General features: G+C 41.7%; 1 pseudogene; it reads left to right on the top strand.

Annotated features, from left to right (window-relative positions):
• The first annotated feature begins 2,805 nt into the window (after positions 1-2,805).
• LOC122806318 overlaps positions 2,806-15,644 on the top strand; it is a 160,546-nt pseudogene continuing 147,707 nt past the window's right edge.

Here is a 15,644-nt window from a genome sequence, read left to right as displayed (position 1 = left end):
CTTTTGGGGAGAGTGACATCCCCACAAATTATCACATTGATAATAAGGTACTAAGCACGCAAGCAGTTGTGAGGGACTTGGGCACCCAGGTAGATAGCAATCTGACTTTTTATTACCATATTGCCTTCGTTGTACAGAAGGCTTTCTACTTCGCCCACCTTATTAGTAAGGGTATTTCATCCAGGGACAAGGTGGTCATAACATCCCTGTATTCTTCCCTTATAAGACCCATTATTGAGTACAATGCCCCTTTTGGCATGTACCTTACAAAGCACATACAGCAGCTGGAGAGACCACAGAAGTTCCTTACCCGGAGAATACAGTCCCTCAGACATCTACCCTACACAGATAGGCTAAAAGCCCTTTCCCTCTACTCAGTCTCCTACAGACTCCTCAGAGGTGACCTCTGTCTGGCATAGAAAGCAATCTCAGACCCCCTCCCTGATGTGACTGTTGCACATCCACAAGTCAAGCTCCACTTGAGTAACCCACACGCGTGACCTTAACCTGATCTGTGACATCAATAGGGCTCATTGGCAGGACAGATTTATGTCCCAGAGACTCCCCCTTTTGTGGAATAGACTCCCTCTTCACGTAAGGCAGAGTACCTCATTAAACCTTTTTAAGCGCATCCTGGATAACTGGATAGGGAACAGAAAATACATCCCTGGGATTTCACCTGTGTCCTTGCTGGGCAGTGGCATAGGGTGCTGACTTGTTGGAACATGGGCTAAATTCTTGTCTAGGCTTGTAAGGGCCTCAGGGCCAATAGTCCAGTAACTTCCTATGATCCTTTGATCTTGAAGCAAAAAGATAAAAGCATTGCCCACTGATTACTTAATAGTGTGGGTTAGTATGCTGCTGTGCACTGAGAATTGTATGACAACTCAGCTCAAACAGGCACAAGGCTGTGCAGTACAACACAAATTAAAGTAGAATAGAGCAAGCAAACAGCCTTCAAAAACTTATCATACTAACAAGCTGCCAGAAAATAAATACCTAAGAATAGCGCACATTCCTATTCTTTCATTGGAGAAAAAAAAAGCAATAACAGCTTCCAAAAATAGAAATACTATTAGCAGGCAACAGAAGTTTCTAATGTAGGCATTAAACAGGTAATGTTAAATGGTACATTTAATATGAACTAATGTTAGATGAAACACATTGAAAATGTGTTTTGTGTCAGTATGATTTAACAGATTAAGTTATCTTATTTCCAAATCACTGATATGATAAGACAGTTTTGGTTATATGTATACCTGAGTGATTACCAAACAGGAGAAAATGCAGTGAACCAAAACTCATAGAAACAACAATAAGCATTCTTTTCATTTTTTTTTCAAATACATTTATTAAAATTTCAAAGGATAAAATTAAAATATAAACATTTAAGTAGAAATATTAGTGTGATAAAACAAGATTTATAACTTTCTGTAGAAGGACAACAAAAACACAGTCACTGTTTATGCAATACAAAGATTTACACCATATACAACAAGATTAAGGATACTTAAAAGACTGACTTCTCCTTAAAAGGTATCTAAGATAAATTACATGAAAAGACAGATTCATACTGATTATAAGATAATAAAGAAACCAAATTAATGCATATAATCTTTTTCTTCTTTTGCCTTTTCCTGGTTAGGGGTCACCACAGCACATGATTGGCAGTAGAGTTTTTACACTGTCGAGTTGCCAGCCCAGCGCCCAACCTTCCACAGAAGGCACACACACACTCACACCTAAGGCCAATTTAGAGTCTCTAATCCACCTACAGCATGTCTTTGGGAGGAAACTGGAATACCTGGAGGAAACCCACATGACGGACATGCAGACTCCGCACAGAAGGCACACCAGCAGAGGATCAAACCGGAGAACCTCTTGCTGTGAGGCAGCAATGCTAACCTCTGCACCACCACAGCCACCCTCAAATTAATGCATATAATATAGCTAAGGAAAATGGTAGAGACAATAACAAAAAAAGGATAATGAGCAAAAGGTGATGTATATGTGCAGGCTGTCAGCTCTGAGCGATCAGAGAAATTGTTTTAATAGAATTTTAGGATGATATTCAGGTATTGACATTGTTTTATTTGTATTCGAAGCAAGTTTTTGGATAATATTTAAATGCTTGTAAACATTTAATAACTACTACTATAAAATTATCCCAGTTTAAAGCTTTCAGATTAATCCAGTTTTGAGATATGTAAAATTTTAACGTTCCAAAACAAATAATATGAATAAAACACATTATTCTCTTTATTCATCTCTGAATTGCGATACCTGGGCATAGCCAAGCTTACACCTTGCAAACCATTGTTTACAGATTATTTTATTTCGCCATTTCAGGGGGTACTAATTGCACAGACTTCAGATATATAACTGAAACAGAAAGAAAAGGGTAAATATGTCCAAGTGATATTGTGCTTCTTATATCACTGGTTTAAGTAAAAAGCATCATTACCCAGACTTCTCAACTGTCCAGAATTTTGCAGAATATCCATGCTTTTGTCTCATATTTTAGGTCTATTCCTCATGAAAAAGTCTGTTTTATTCTGGCAAATCATTGAGGACTGAAGTAACTAAAGAATGGCAAGAAATTGAGTTCCAGATTTCATATATTTCGGAAAATGCATGCTAATACAAAAATTGTCCTTGTTTGTGGTGGGCCTTTGTACCACCATTATTTTTGATTTAGTCCAGATTTTTGCACTAGGAACTTCAGACGTATGACTGAGTTGGTGCTTGATTGCACAACTTAAAAACATTTCTAGCTATCTTGCGGACCTAAAGGTATTAGAGACGCAGAGTATTTGGGGATTCTGAACTATACCCCAGGAACACGTCAGACCCCTTTTTGAGCTATAAATAAGTTGTTTATGTGAAATGGGTGGGTGCGTAAAGTAGATGTAGCACCATTTGGTTGGCGTGGATGACGCACTCTGCTCCTGTTCTCAGCGCCACGTCGGCAGGCGGGTAGGAAAGAGCAAACAAGCCATCAGAAGCAGCGAAAGCCGAGAGGCTGCACACCGTAGTGACGGTGGACTGGCTTCACAGCATCCTAGCCTAGACACAGAGGCAAGCTTTTGTTTTGGGGAATACTGCAAGTGAGCTGCAGCTCACAGAATAACAACAAGCAGCAATGGTGAAGGTAATCCTCCACTCTAGCTTTTTGTACTTTTATGGAGTCTGCTTATTGCTTTGCAAACAATACTGCGACATGCTCGGGTGGCAGACTTGATAATCCTAGTTTGTCGAGACACATTTTTCACAGTTTGATCGAACCAAGTTATATTTTTGCGTTTTTACTTTGTTTGCCTGCAGCTGTACAGTAATGTGATGTTTTATTATTTCACATTGATGGTTTCCGTGCAGACGCATTTTATTTGCTTTAATGCAGTCTAGCTACCATAAATCTGTTTTGGTGATCGTGCTGCTGTTTTTCTTTATTTCTTTTTTGTGCTTGACGTTTTTTTTATTCTGTCTTCCCTGAACTCCGCGTTACCATGCCTTTTACTTGCTTTGCTGCTTGGTGACGTGGTGTTTAAGTCCATAATAACAACGTCCAACGTCACTCCTCTGTTTCCTTAAACAAAGTAATGGCTGAAGCAAAGGATGTACACTTACTGTCACAGGAGATGCTGGGTCTCCTCTGTTGCCCAACTTGTCCTCCTTATTTGGCTGGGACAAATCGGTTCAGTACCGTAGCATTTTAATCACATGGGTGTGTAGCTATTGTACTAAGCACAGCATTAACACGCCGTCCTTTTCCTCAGTAGAGGAAGGTAAATAAGGTCATTGTTCAAACTGGGGGCAGATGTACAGTAAACAACGCATTGTAAATGGTGGTACATATTCAACAGTAGTAATAAGTATAAGAGGACTAATCCAGCACTGACTTTAGTTTTTGGTTAAAAAAAAAAAAAAAAAAGTCACAAGGCAAACGTCAGCCATTAAACACTTGACAAGCAAGGGGGGATTTCGTAAGATAGTACAGTAGCACTGTGTTTTGCAAGAACGGATTACAACACAAGTAATAATAATTTATGTATTGTACAGTGAAGTGTTTAGGGTTTCGTATTATTTTTAATGATTTGTGTCCGTGTCGCCATTGAAACGGGGCTTTGGTTCAGCGAGTCTTTTATGGTTAACCAAAGTGCTGTGAGTTAACACTTGTTGCCGATTACTGTATTCTTGCTGCATTTTTTTCACATTTCTTTGTACTTGCGAATACTGCCATTGTTACTTCCGTACCTCTCAGCTGTTCAGATTTTTGTAGCATGTTCAGATCTTTGCCTCAAAACCAGTTATACTTAAAAGCCTTCTAACAACAGTATTTAAAATATGTCCATATTTTTGGGTTGTTGTCGCCCTCAATATTTTGGCCTTTGTTAGTACTGTTAGGAATTTTACCCAGTCATATCTCAGGACCAGTGTGTTTTAACAAAAATAACCGTTTGTATAAGCACCAGCTCTGTCAGCCTCTTAGAGCAAGAAGTCTGGGTCATAAGTAATATTGCTCTTACAAACTTAAAGTTGAATCAGCTGGTAAAACTCCCCTACCAGAAGTGAAAACATATTGGACCTGGTCATCACCAACATGGGTGACAGGTGTTCCACACGGTCAAGCTGTCGCTGGTTAGATCAGACCATAAACTAATCACTCTGGATGTCCACACCCCAACTAAGGAAACCACAGTTAAAAAAAAAAAAAAAAACTTTTCTAAAGCAAACTTCACCTTATTTAAGGCAGGTGGTAAGTTTCACAGCCCCCACGCTAAAGGATAACGCAGCCTAAGATGCAGAAACCTTTACAAATGCACTCCATGAGCACCTACAAGGATGCATGGATCGTGCCATCCCGAGCAAAACCAAGATTCACTCCTAAGAGAAGGAAACCAGTCTGGTGGACCCCTGCCATAAACAGGCTGTATAACTTCGAAAGAAAAATAGCCAAGGATTCAGAAGATAACCACAAAGCCTTTTTTGACTATGTCGAGAATCTAAGTGGCAACTCGCAGATATGCACTGAACTAGTGCAAAATAGCACAAAATATACTGAACCTACTGATATTGCAAACATCCTGGCAGATTCAGTGCAAACTTACTTCACCCCCAAAAGGGCCCACAACAATACCAGAAAAGTGTGGTATCCTGGAAATCACAGACGCACAGGTGAAAACAGCCCTTTCAAAAGCCAAAAACACATAGTCAATGGGGCCAGCTGGTGTCCCAGACTCTGTCATGCAAGAACTACAGAACAAACTACCCCCCCCCCCCCACCTAAACACGCTGTTCAACCTCAGCCTCTCCACGGGCTACGTGCCCATAGAATGGAGCACAGCAACGGTTATTCCACTCCACGAAGGAGGGGCCGCAACTGACCCTGGTAACTATCTCCCCATAAGCCTGACTAGCCCGGTCTGCAAGGCTATGGTGCGCATCATCATGGAACTCGTTAACAAAGACATTGGGAACCTCCAAACACTTGACCCAACCCAGTTTGGCTTTGTTAATGGCAGATCATGCCTACTAAACCTGGTTGACTTCTTCGAGACAGTCACCAAGGCCATAGACGAGGGAAAGGTGGTTCACACAGCCTACCTTGACCTCGCCAAGGCTTTCAACACCATTCCCCACTCTGGTATTACAGAAAAATTCACCAGCCTGAACATAACCCCCTACGTCACTAAATGGGTTGCCAACTGGCTTACAGATGGAACTCACACGGTAAGAATAGCGGGCTCCAGGTCCGTCTCTAAACCGGTCACAAGTGGTGTCCTGCAAGGCTCGGTCCTGGGACGCCTACTGTTCGGCATATACTTCTCAGCAATACAGGCAAATACAGAGGACTATGGCTAATCAAGTTTGACAATGACTGCAAACTGGGAGCCATAATTGACTCTCCAGCTGACGCGGACATCCTCCAAATGGACCTTACTGAGACAGACACCTGGTGTTAAAGTCATGGCCTCAGGCTAAATGCCAAAAAATGCATAGCCATCCCGTTTGGGGAAAACCAAAACACCCACGAATTGCCACATAGGTGGCAGCTCCCTTAATACCGAAGAGGAGATCTGGGGACCCAGGTAGATTTTAATCTCTTTTGACAATCATATTGCCAAAGTAGTTAGGAAATCCTTCTAGGTGGCCCATCTGATTACTAAAGGGTTCGCATCTAGAAATAGAGGTTATAGTGCCCCTCTATTCGTCACTCATCAGACCCATCATAGAATACAATACCCCATTTGGGATGTACCTCACAAAACTCTTCCAACAGCTGGAAATACCACAAAAGTACCTCACAAAGAGGATTACTGGCCTTAAACATATGTCCTATGCAACCCGACTGAAAAAACTCCGGCTGTACTCAGTGGCGTATCGCTTACTCGGAGGTTATTTCTGCCTGACTTACAAAGCCATGTCCAACTCAGATTTGATGGACATGCTCCACCTAAAGAAATCAAAGTCACTGTGAGCCATGCGCTCTAGTGAGCTAAACCTCGCCACAACAATAAATAGAACAAGCTGGAGGGATAGATTCCTGTCAGAGACTCCCCATGCTTTGGAACAAAATTCCAAACTACATTAAGCAGAACCCCTCATTAACACTCTTCAAGAGAAACCTTGACGAGTGGATGGGTAACAAAAAAAAAATACACCCCTGGGATCACTTCATTGGCTCTGCTTGACATAAATTAATCAGTGGGGGTGGTGAAAGCCGAAACATTCTGGCTAGGCTTATAAATGCCCTCGGGCAGATGATCTATAGGTTCATAGGTATGTAATAGGCTAACAGGTTTTCCATTAGCATGCATTTTCTGAAGGGAATAAAGTCAAACTTAAATGCCATTATTTTCAGACTTCAACCCTCAATGATTTACCAGAAAATCATAATTTTATGAGAAACGGACCATAAATATGAGGTAAAAATCTGGACTTTTGTTAAGTCTGTACAGTTGAGCCCATAGCCCAGCTGTCTAGCAACCAGATTTCTCCCCACGATGTGCATTGTTTCCAGCTGTGAGGGCAGTCTCTAAGATATCTAAAAGAGTACCCACACTGAGAATGAAAGTTTGTCAGCCTGCATTAAAGCCCAGTATGTTATTTTTTAAAATAACTAATAAGAGATATTTTAAATCCTTTCCAATACTTTTACTGGTGTTTGTCAACCCCAACCCCTTAACTGTAGTCTCCAAGTTTAATAGAGCCTTTTTCAAGTATATAACTTAACTATTCATTTTAGAGCAATGCAAACACCAGTAATAAAAGTTAAACTGATTAAAAATAAATATTTTCAGCAGTCAGGAAATCTCTGATTTTTTTTTTCCCTCAAACTACAATACTACTTCTAGGTTGTCTAGAATACTTAATTCAGAAACCAGTTATTATCAGATGTGTACTTTAGTTCTCCTGCTTAATGGCTGTATACCCGATGATTGCAAATTAATTCATGTTTTTTGGAGAAAATTTTGTTGGGACGGACATTAAAAAATTATGATTTTATTATACATGTATACTCTGTTCTTTTTATGCTCACAATTTCATATACATCAAAAATCTGCATTATGTTATAGCAGTGATAAAAGATGGTAATCAAATGATGGATGTGCTTTTATTTTTTTATTACATCAACTATTTAAAAGAAAAACATAAATGTTTCCTGCAAAAGTGTGTTTTGTAGCCTTAAAAAAGGGTTTTAAAGATTGTTTAGTCTTCCATGATCGGAGGCATACTGAGCCGTGCCTATGGCATTAATATTTATAGGAGGTTACTAGGCTGTTGGCCCTAAGGCCTCTGCAAGCCTAGTCATGTTATACCCGTGTTCCCTTATGGACTAAGATATATAGTCTGTTTGCACACAAATCTAAGATCAACACCAACTTCCCCTGTCTAAGAGGGAAATAGGTGAAATCCCCAGTGTAAATTTATGGTTTTCTATCCAGTTTTCCTGGTTATGCTTAAATAGGGTAATTTTGAGGAGCTCTGTTTTGCATGAGTTGTGAGTTTGTTCCAGAGGAGTGGTAACCTCTGGGAGACTTACCTTTCTCTCCAGCGTGTCCTGGTAATATTGCAGGCTAGGTTAAGATCCCTCGAGCGAGTGAATCTTGTCCCATTGGATTAGCGGATGTGCAGCAGTTTAATCAAGGCACGATCAGAGACTGCTCTGTAGCCCAGGTGCAAGTCACCTCTAAGTAGTTTATACGATACTGAGTAAAGTGATGGGGCCTTCAATCTGTCTGTAGGTCATGTGTTGTTAGCCCTGAAATATAAAGTTATAATTATCAGGGGTTTCTCCTTTGCCGAAGGGGATGATGATGCATGTTTTTGCATTTAGTTTCTGTGGTTTTGACACCAATCACTTGTTTGTAAGCCTGTTTTGTAGTATGTTGACATCTTTAGGGGATTTGATGACTGCAACCAGTTTGCAGTCAATGGACTTGGTAAGCCACAGGCCATCTGTTTTTGCCTGGACTTCTGAACAGTAGGTACAAAACAGTAGGGGGGTCTAGCAGAGATCTCTGGAATACCGCTGGTAACGGGTCTGCTAGTAGAGTTGGCATCCCCAATTTTGACTGTATTCCGTTTGTGAGCCAGTTGGCAACCCATCTAGTGATGGTAAGGGTTAACCCCCAGCTGGGTGAGTTTCTCAGTGATGCCTGAGTGAGGGATTGTGTCAGAGGCCTTGGCTAGGTTGAGATGCATAGTGTGATTTGTTTTGCCTTCATCCAGGGCCTTGGTGTCCTTCTCGAAGTCCACCAGGTTTAGCAGGCAAGATCTGCCCTTAATGAATTAAGTCAAACTGGAATGGGTCAAGAGTTTGAAGGCCACCTATATACTTGTTAAGATCCATGATGATTCTCTCCATGGCCTTGCAGATGAGGCTGGTTAGGCTTACAAGTCTGTAGTTCTTTGGGTCGGTTGAGGGATTATGGTTGCAATTTTTCACTCGGCTGAGACAAAGCCAGTGCTTAGACTGAGATTGAAGAGTGTGCTTAGTTCTGCTAACCCCTGTTTTAGACCATATAATCAGTCTGGGATGTTGTCAGGTCCCATAGAGGCTGTGTTTTTGACCTTGGAGAGTGCGACTATGACCTGCTGTCTGGAGTTACTAGCCAGAGGACTCGTGACTGGTATGATTGGTGGGGGGGCGTGGTGGGTGAAGTTTTCGCCAAACCTTTTCAGTAGCAGCTTGGCGATGTCCTCGGGTTCAGTACAAGTGGTACCATCCACAGCTAGTTCAGCACAAAGCTGGATCTTCCCTTTTAGATTTTTGATGTAGCTAAAGAATGCTTTGTGATTTGTTTTAGCTAGAGATTTGTAATTGGCTTTAGAGGACTTTACAAGATGTCTAATCTGCTTGTTTATCCTTTGGAGTGAGTTCTTCCTTTGCTGGGACCATTCCCTCTTGTTTTTTGATACCAGCTTCTTTCTCTTATTGTATGACATAGTTTTGCTGGATGTCCACCGGGGTGGTTTATTTTCATGAGTATCTTTATTTGAGCCAGTCTGGTGTGGCTGGGTCTATATATTTATACAAGACATTTGTGTACACCTCAGTATAGGGGTCACTGCTGTCTGTGTTGGCAGGGGGGTCTGAAACTATTCAGGCCATCGCTCAGTAGGCTGTAGTTTGCTTTGGAGACATTTTTTAACCTTTTTGCTCCTGGGGTGGATCAGGTACGATCGTTACTTCAATTGAGACTGGTTTATGATCAGACTTTACCAGGGAGGGCTCCACACATGGGGTGGTGCAGCGATTTCCCCCATTTTGGTGAGCACTATGTCAAGGATGTTAGAGCCCCTTGTGGGGGTGCTGACTATCTGCTCCAGAGCATTTGTGTTACAAGTCCAGGAACCTTTGGGTGACATGTTTGTGCTCGTATATGTTACCATGTTTGTGCTCGTATGTTACCCAGCCTGTGGAAGGAAAGTTAGTCACCCATGACCAGGGTATTTGGCTGTACTGAGTGACTCCATTAGGTCCATGTAGGCTGTGTGGTTTTCGTCGTTCATGGTGGGGGGACCTGTAGCTAACAATGATGTGGAGGGGTGTCTTTCCTACAATTGGACTTGTAACTCTAGGGAGTTGTAATGTAACAAGTGTGGAGGTGTATGTCTTTAATGAAGATGGATACTCCTCCCTTGTTTTTATTCACATTTGTTGTGTGGTCTGAACATGTGGAAGGCATTGTAGCCGTGCATGGCCAGGGTACTCCCTGAGACCTTGAGTCATGTCTCAGTGACTGGGCAGACATCAGTGTCTTCAGGGTGAGAACTGCTTCAAGTGCAGTTTCTAATTTAGACTCCTAGCATTAAGCAGTATAACCCGTTTCTGGAGGATATTTTTATGTCAGGAATTTTAGTATTATGACATTGCCTGAAGGCATCATGAGGGAGGCAAGTACCTTTGCCAGCAACCTAAAGCCTAGAGGTGACAGGTGAAGACCATCTCTGGCAAAGCAGCATTGTCTGCAACCATATCATCCAAGGCTGTCGGGATACTGGATCCCTCTGGATTGACACCAGAAGCTAAGCCAATTGTTGAAGTTAGTAATTTTTTTGTTTGTATTGTAGCATCATCTTGGGTGAGGGAAGAATGCTGCTCAGGGTTAGGGACATACCTGCCTGGGACACATAATCTGAAAGCTCCATCATGTACTCCAGTGAGGTACGTCTCGAGTCATTCATTCTAACATAGACTAAGACAGAGTCATAACAGTGCTTGCTGTTGAGAAACTTGAGTATGTGATTTGGTGGATTCTTGCACCAGACAGCCAGCTGACCACGACCTTCCTGGCCTAGTGAGGGGGACATCTTTGTCTCACACTATGGAGTCATTTATGACAAAGATATTTGGTTTAGATATATTTTACCTTAGGGGCTTATTGGGTGAGACACTGATGCATGTGTTATGTGTAGTGGGTGCTGTTGGGACTGTATTGTGCGCAAAATGTTTTCGCTCGTGGGGGTGTCTTTGCTCTTTTGGTACATTGTAGTGAGTACATAATGCGTATGTGGGTTGTGTTGTGTGCTTGGTATGTGTGGGAGGTGGAGTGTGGGCACTGACAATCTGGTGTGTGTGTGTGTGTGTGTGTGTGTGTGTGTGTGTGTGTTACATATTGTATTTGCATGTTTTAAGAGTAGTAGGTTTATTTATTTAATTTATTTTATTTTACATTTAACCGGGAGAGTCCAACTGGATACATGTCCATTTTCAGTGGAACCCAGGGAGAAAAGTTCCAGAGCAGTGAAATCATTAACGAGAGAAAGACATGTTAACCAGAAGGTTCAGCTAAACAAAATATAGAGTACACAATCTTTATACTTCATATAGAAGTATAGTACACATAAGATAGCGAGTTAACCGAAGAGTGTTGCTAACATTCACAGGCTACATTAATATATACATGCTATAGAGGTGTTTAACAGCAAGTATAGCCGGAAGATAGAGTAGATAAATTCCATAACTCATTTCTACACTAGACATACTCTGTCCTTTGTTTCTTTACAGTGTTCAGTGATACTATTACCCCATGCAGACATTACAAAAGCAGTAGATAAGCTGTTACTCTAGTTGCTGGACAACAGAGATATACGAGTTACTATCCAGGGGTAGTACAGGTACATAATCTGTGATTCAGGAAGTGTTTTTGAGTAGTTCTTTTTAATTGGGTGGTGGAGTTATTTTATTATGTGGGTTGGAAGGGAGTTCCAGATTTTAGAGATGAAGTGGCTATAAACGGATCTACGTGTCTTATTTTTAAAGTTTGTTACCTTAAGGAGGTGTTTGGTACTTTATCTCCGGGATCTGGTAATGGTGTAAGGCTGGAGTGGTTGCTGCAGGGCTGGTGTGTTGCCTGGATGATGTAGTGCTTTGTGAGCAAGTGCTAGTTGGTTGACTTGAAGGGTCAGGGGAAGTTCTAGCCAGTTGAGTTTTTTGAGGCTTTCATAATGGTGGGTTCTAGAAGGTAATCCTGTGGCGAATCTGGCTGTTTTATTGTAGCAGCTATCTAGTATGTTGAGCTCAGTTTTTCGGAGATTGGTAAGCACAGGGGAGTCGTAAAGTAGAGTCGATAGGAGGTGTGTCCTGGCTGTGGTAACCTTAGAGTGACTGGTGAGAAATTGTTTGCAATAGAGTAGGCCCATTTATCTGTGGGCTCTTTATGGTCTGGGAGATATGAATGTCAAATTTAAGGCTATTGTCAATTTCAAGGCCTAGCAGTTTGGAGTGACTGCTGGGTGTGATGCTGGTGGTGTCATGAGAGGAGATTGAAAAGTTAGATGAGGTGGAGATCTGTGAGGGCTGAAGAGGAGTAATTTCGTTATGGCTGGGTTTAGAATGAAGTTTTGGTTAGTGGTCCATGTTTCTGCCAGGGAAAAACATTCTTGTGTTAGGGAGAGGAGGCGGTCAAGGGAGTTGGCTGCATATATAATGGTGGTATCCTCTGTGTATATTGGACTATTGAGGCTTTGGGTATAGTGGATGGTAGTTGATTAGTAAATAGGGTGAAGAGTAGAGGACCCAGTATGGAGCCTTGGGGTACCCCTAGGGAGACGGGCAGTAAGGGAGAGAGCCGATTTAGCCATTTTACAGCTTGTTGCCTACCATCTAGATAGCTTTTAAACCAAGAAATAGTAGAGAAGCTGAGATTTAGGGTGGTTAGTGTAGCTGAGATTTAGGGTGGTTAGTGTATGAAGCTGTTTTTCATGGTTGACCATGTCAAAGGCTTTTAGATAAGTCTAAGAGAGTTGCAGATATTAGCAGCCCATTGGTTCTGTGGTTATTGACCTTATCCGTGATGGTTGACCATATTTGTGAATGATGTAAGTGCGGTGGTAGTATACATGAAGTAATTACTACATTACCTCAAGATGCCCATGTCAATCAGGCTGACTGGAGAAATGGTGGGAAACTGACCTTCCATTACTCCAGGTGTATTCTGTAGTAGGTGGTGGAGGGTGGGCTAGGTGGACTAGGTTCTGCTGTAGAACTATCAGCTAATCTGTGAGAGGTTTAGAGGTAGAAACCTGCACTGGCACCTCAAAACACAGCTGAGTTGCTGTCTGGGCAGCAGTGCGCAACCGAGTTGAGTGCCAAGAAGCAAGGAGGCTTCTGAGGGTTCCCTAGCAGTTATCTAGGGAAAATATTTTTAAATGTGTGTATACATGGCAGTGCTAACTCCCGTTGGGTGGTGGGCAGCTAAGTGCAAATGTCAGCTAAGTAAAACAATTTTCAAAACAACCCAATGATAAAGCCTAAGACTGAGCCTTGTTCCAACAATCCCCAACTCAGATGGGTCCTTGATTACACTGTTCTGCCACAAGCGTGCAGGAGAGCCCTCTTAATGTAAGATGGCTGGCTTTAGTGCTTAGAAAGTGCCAAACAGTCTAGATTTTAGCAAGTCTAAATCTAGCCTATTCTATAAATTGTTCAAGTACTGTAACTGTAAGTAGGCAGTGCAGAAAACACAAGTCACAAACAATAAAACAGTTTTAAAGTAGGTGGAAAAACAGTTGCAAACAGTTTTTAAAGTGCAAAGAAGGTTATAAAAATACTTATTTTTCAGTAGAATTCACAGGATGTCATGGAATTTGTTCAGACTTAAGATCTCTGGCTAAGGAGGCCAAACTCTGAGCAGCTCTGGTAAACTGAGCACAAACTCCAGCAGTCACTGTATTTAAATATCGGCCAAGTAAAACTGTTTTCAAACAGTAGGAAAGCCCAGGACTGTTCCAATAATCCCCAACTCAGATGGGTCCTTGACTACACTCTTCTGCCACAAGGATGCAGGTGGTCCCTCTTAATGTAATATTAATGGGCAGGGTAGGAGGTGCTTGTATTACTTTGGGTTCCAGCTCTAATTATGTTGGATCGGCATAGATAAGTAATTGTAAATTTAGTTATGTAATTGCCAGACTATTTGTTTAATTCTCTACTGCCACTGCCAGTAGCCTAACTACTTTACTTTACTTTACAACACCTCACCAAGAGTCTTTTCATCCATCGAAAGCTGGTTCAGTAATTCCCAGCTTGTACTCCATTAAAAACAAAAATACAAACTGCTGCTGTTTCTCTCAAAAGCCCTTACACAACTCAAATTCAATAATAGCATCTGCTAACAACTCGTCATCCCCCATACCAAGCTACTAGGTATGATAAATGATGACCTGAAATTTGACTTGCATGTGCAACAGGTTCTCCAAGAACTCAACAAAAAAGTAGGGACACTGTAGAACAAAAAAGCTAGGGACACTGTAGAACAAAAAAGCTACATAACGGTTTCATCCAGGAAACTCTTGGTCTCCACACTCTTACTCCCCATGTTAATATATGGCTGCTCAGTGTTGCTTAATCTTCAGCCTGTCGTCCAAAATTAAAACTAAACAAGTGCTACAATAAAATAGCAACATTTGCCACCAACTCGTCAAACAGAACCCATTATTGCTTAGCCCTAAAACAGCTTAATTGCACTGAATTAGCCAAGCAACTAACTCTCATCCAACTACACATAGTCCACAATTAATATACAAGTTAGAACAAAGCGAAGCCCTGCTGGATTTACTGCACACGTACACCTCTGTTAGGGCACATCAGTCTGAGAGCAAAAAGATCTTCACTACCCATCAACCACACTTTGTCACCAGAACTCTCTGTTCCAGTTATGTAGCCCACTCCTGGAACACTATCCCCTTTCTCCCTTAAGCATAATAGCAACCTTTCCTTTCTCCCTTAAGCATAATAGCAACCTTTCCAGTTTCCAGAGCAATCTGAAAAAAGCTGTCTGACACCAGTACCTGCACAACCCTGAAAACAGATGCAGGTGTTTGTAGAGGTACATAACCAAACATGGCGTTGTACTCCATTGTTCGCCTAATGAGGGAGGGGTACTTGGAACAAAATGGCCGACAAGCTTTCATGTTTGCCAAAGATGGTCTACACTTCTGTTAATATGGCTTCACATTTTGGCTAAAACCTTTGCTGTCCCCGCAGTGCCTTTGCCTTTCAAGTAGAGTCACTGTGCTGAACGTTCCAACGTAGTCGAATACATTCAAAACATATTGCGGTGGCTTTTCTTAGTGCAAGGAGTCCTTAAAAAATGCACAAACATGAGGCAGCCTTAGTTGGAACAAATTCATAGATGTGTAGTTAGAGGCAGGCTTTCAGAGCAATGGAAGCATTACTTCTGTTTCTGGATTCAGCTACATTTTGTCTTCAGACTTATTGGCAGTTGCTGGAGAGGATCAGTATTTTACAACAGATTCCTCAGGATCTAAAGTTGGAATGCCTTAGATGTGTAGTCAGCTTAGTTTGATTACCGCTTCATAGGTAGCTGTTGCATTCTCTTAATGTCCCCTATTGACCATGATGGCTTTCTTGATGCCTTAGCCAAAATGCTCATTAACCTCAACACCTTTCTGTCAGGGGATTCACTGGTGGTGTAGGTCAGCTGTTTTGACAAATTGTTGGTCTGCATGTCCAGTGCTTCCTTGACATTATAAATGCTAAAGCCTACTAGAGGTGCAAATGTCCTTGAGCTTGTCTTCATAAAAGCAGCCTCTCTACATTCACAGAGGTGTGTCCAATCAGCTTTCATTAAATCAGCACATACATCTGTGACATTTTATGTATAACTGGTAGT

This window comes from Protopterus annectens, chromosome 7.part0 (assembly GCF_019279795.1).
Source record: "Protopterus annectens isolate FY-2018-M chromosome 7.part0, PAN1.0, whole genome shotgun sequence".
NCBI lineage: Eukaryota > Metazoa > Chordata > Ceratodontiformes > Protopteridae > Protopterus > Protopterus annectens.
Note: the sequence above shows the minus strand (reverse complement) of the source record. Positions and strands in the feature narration are given on the sequence as shown.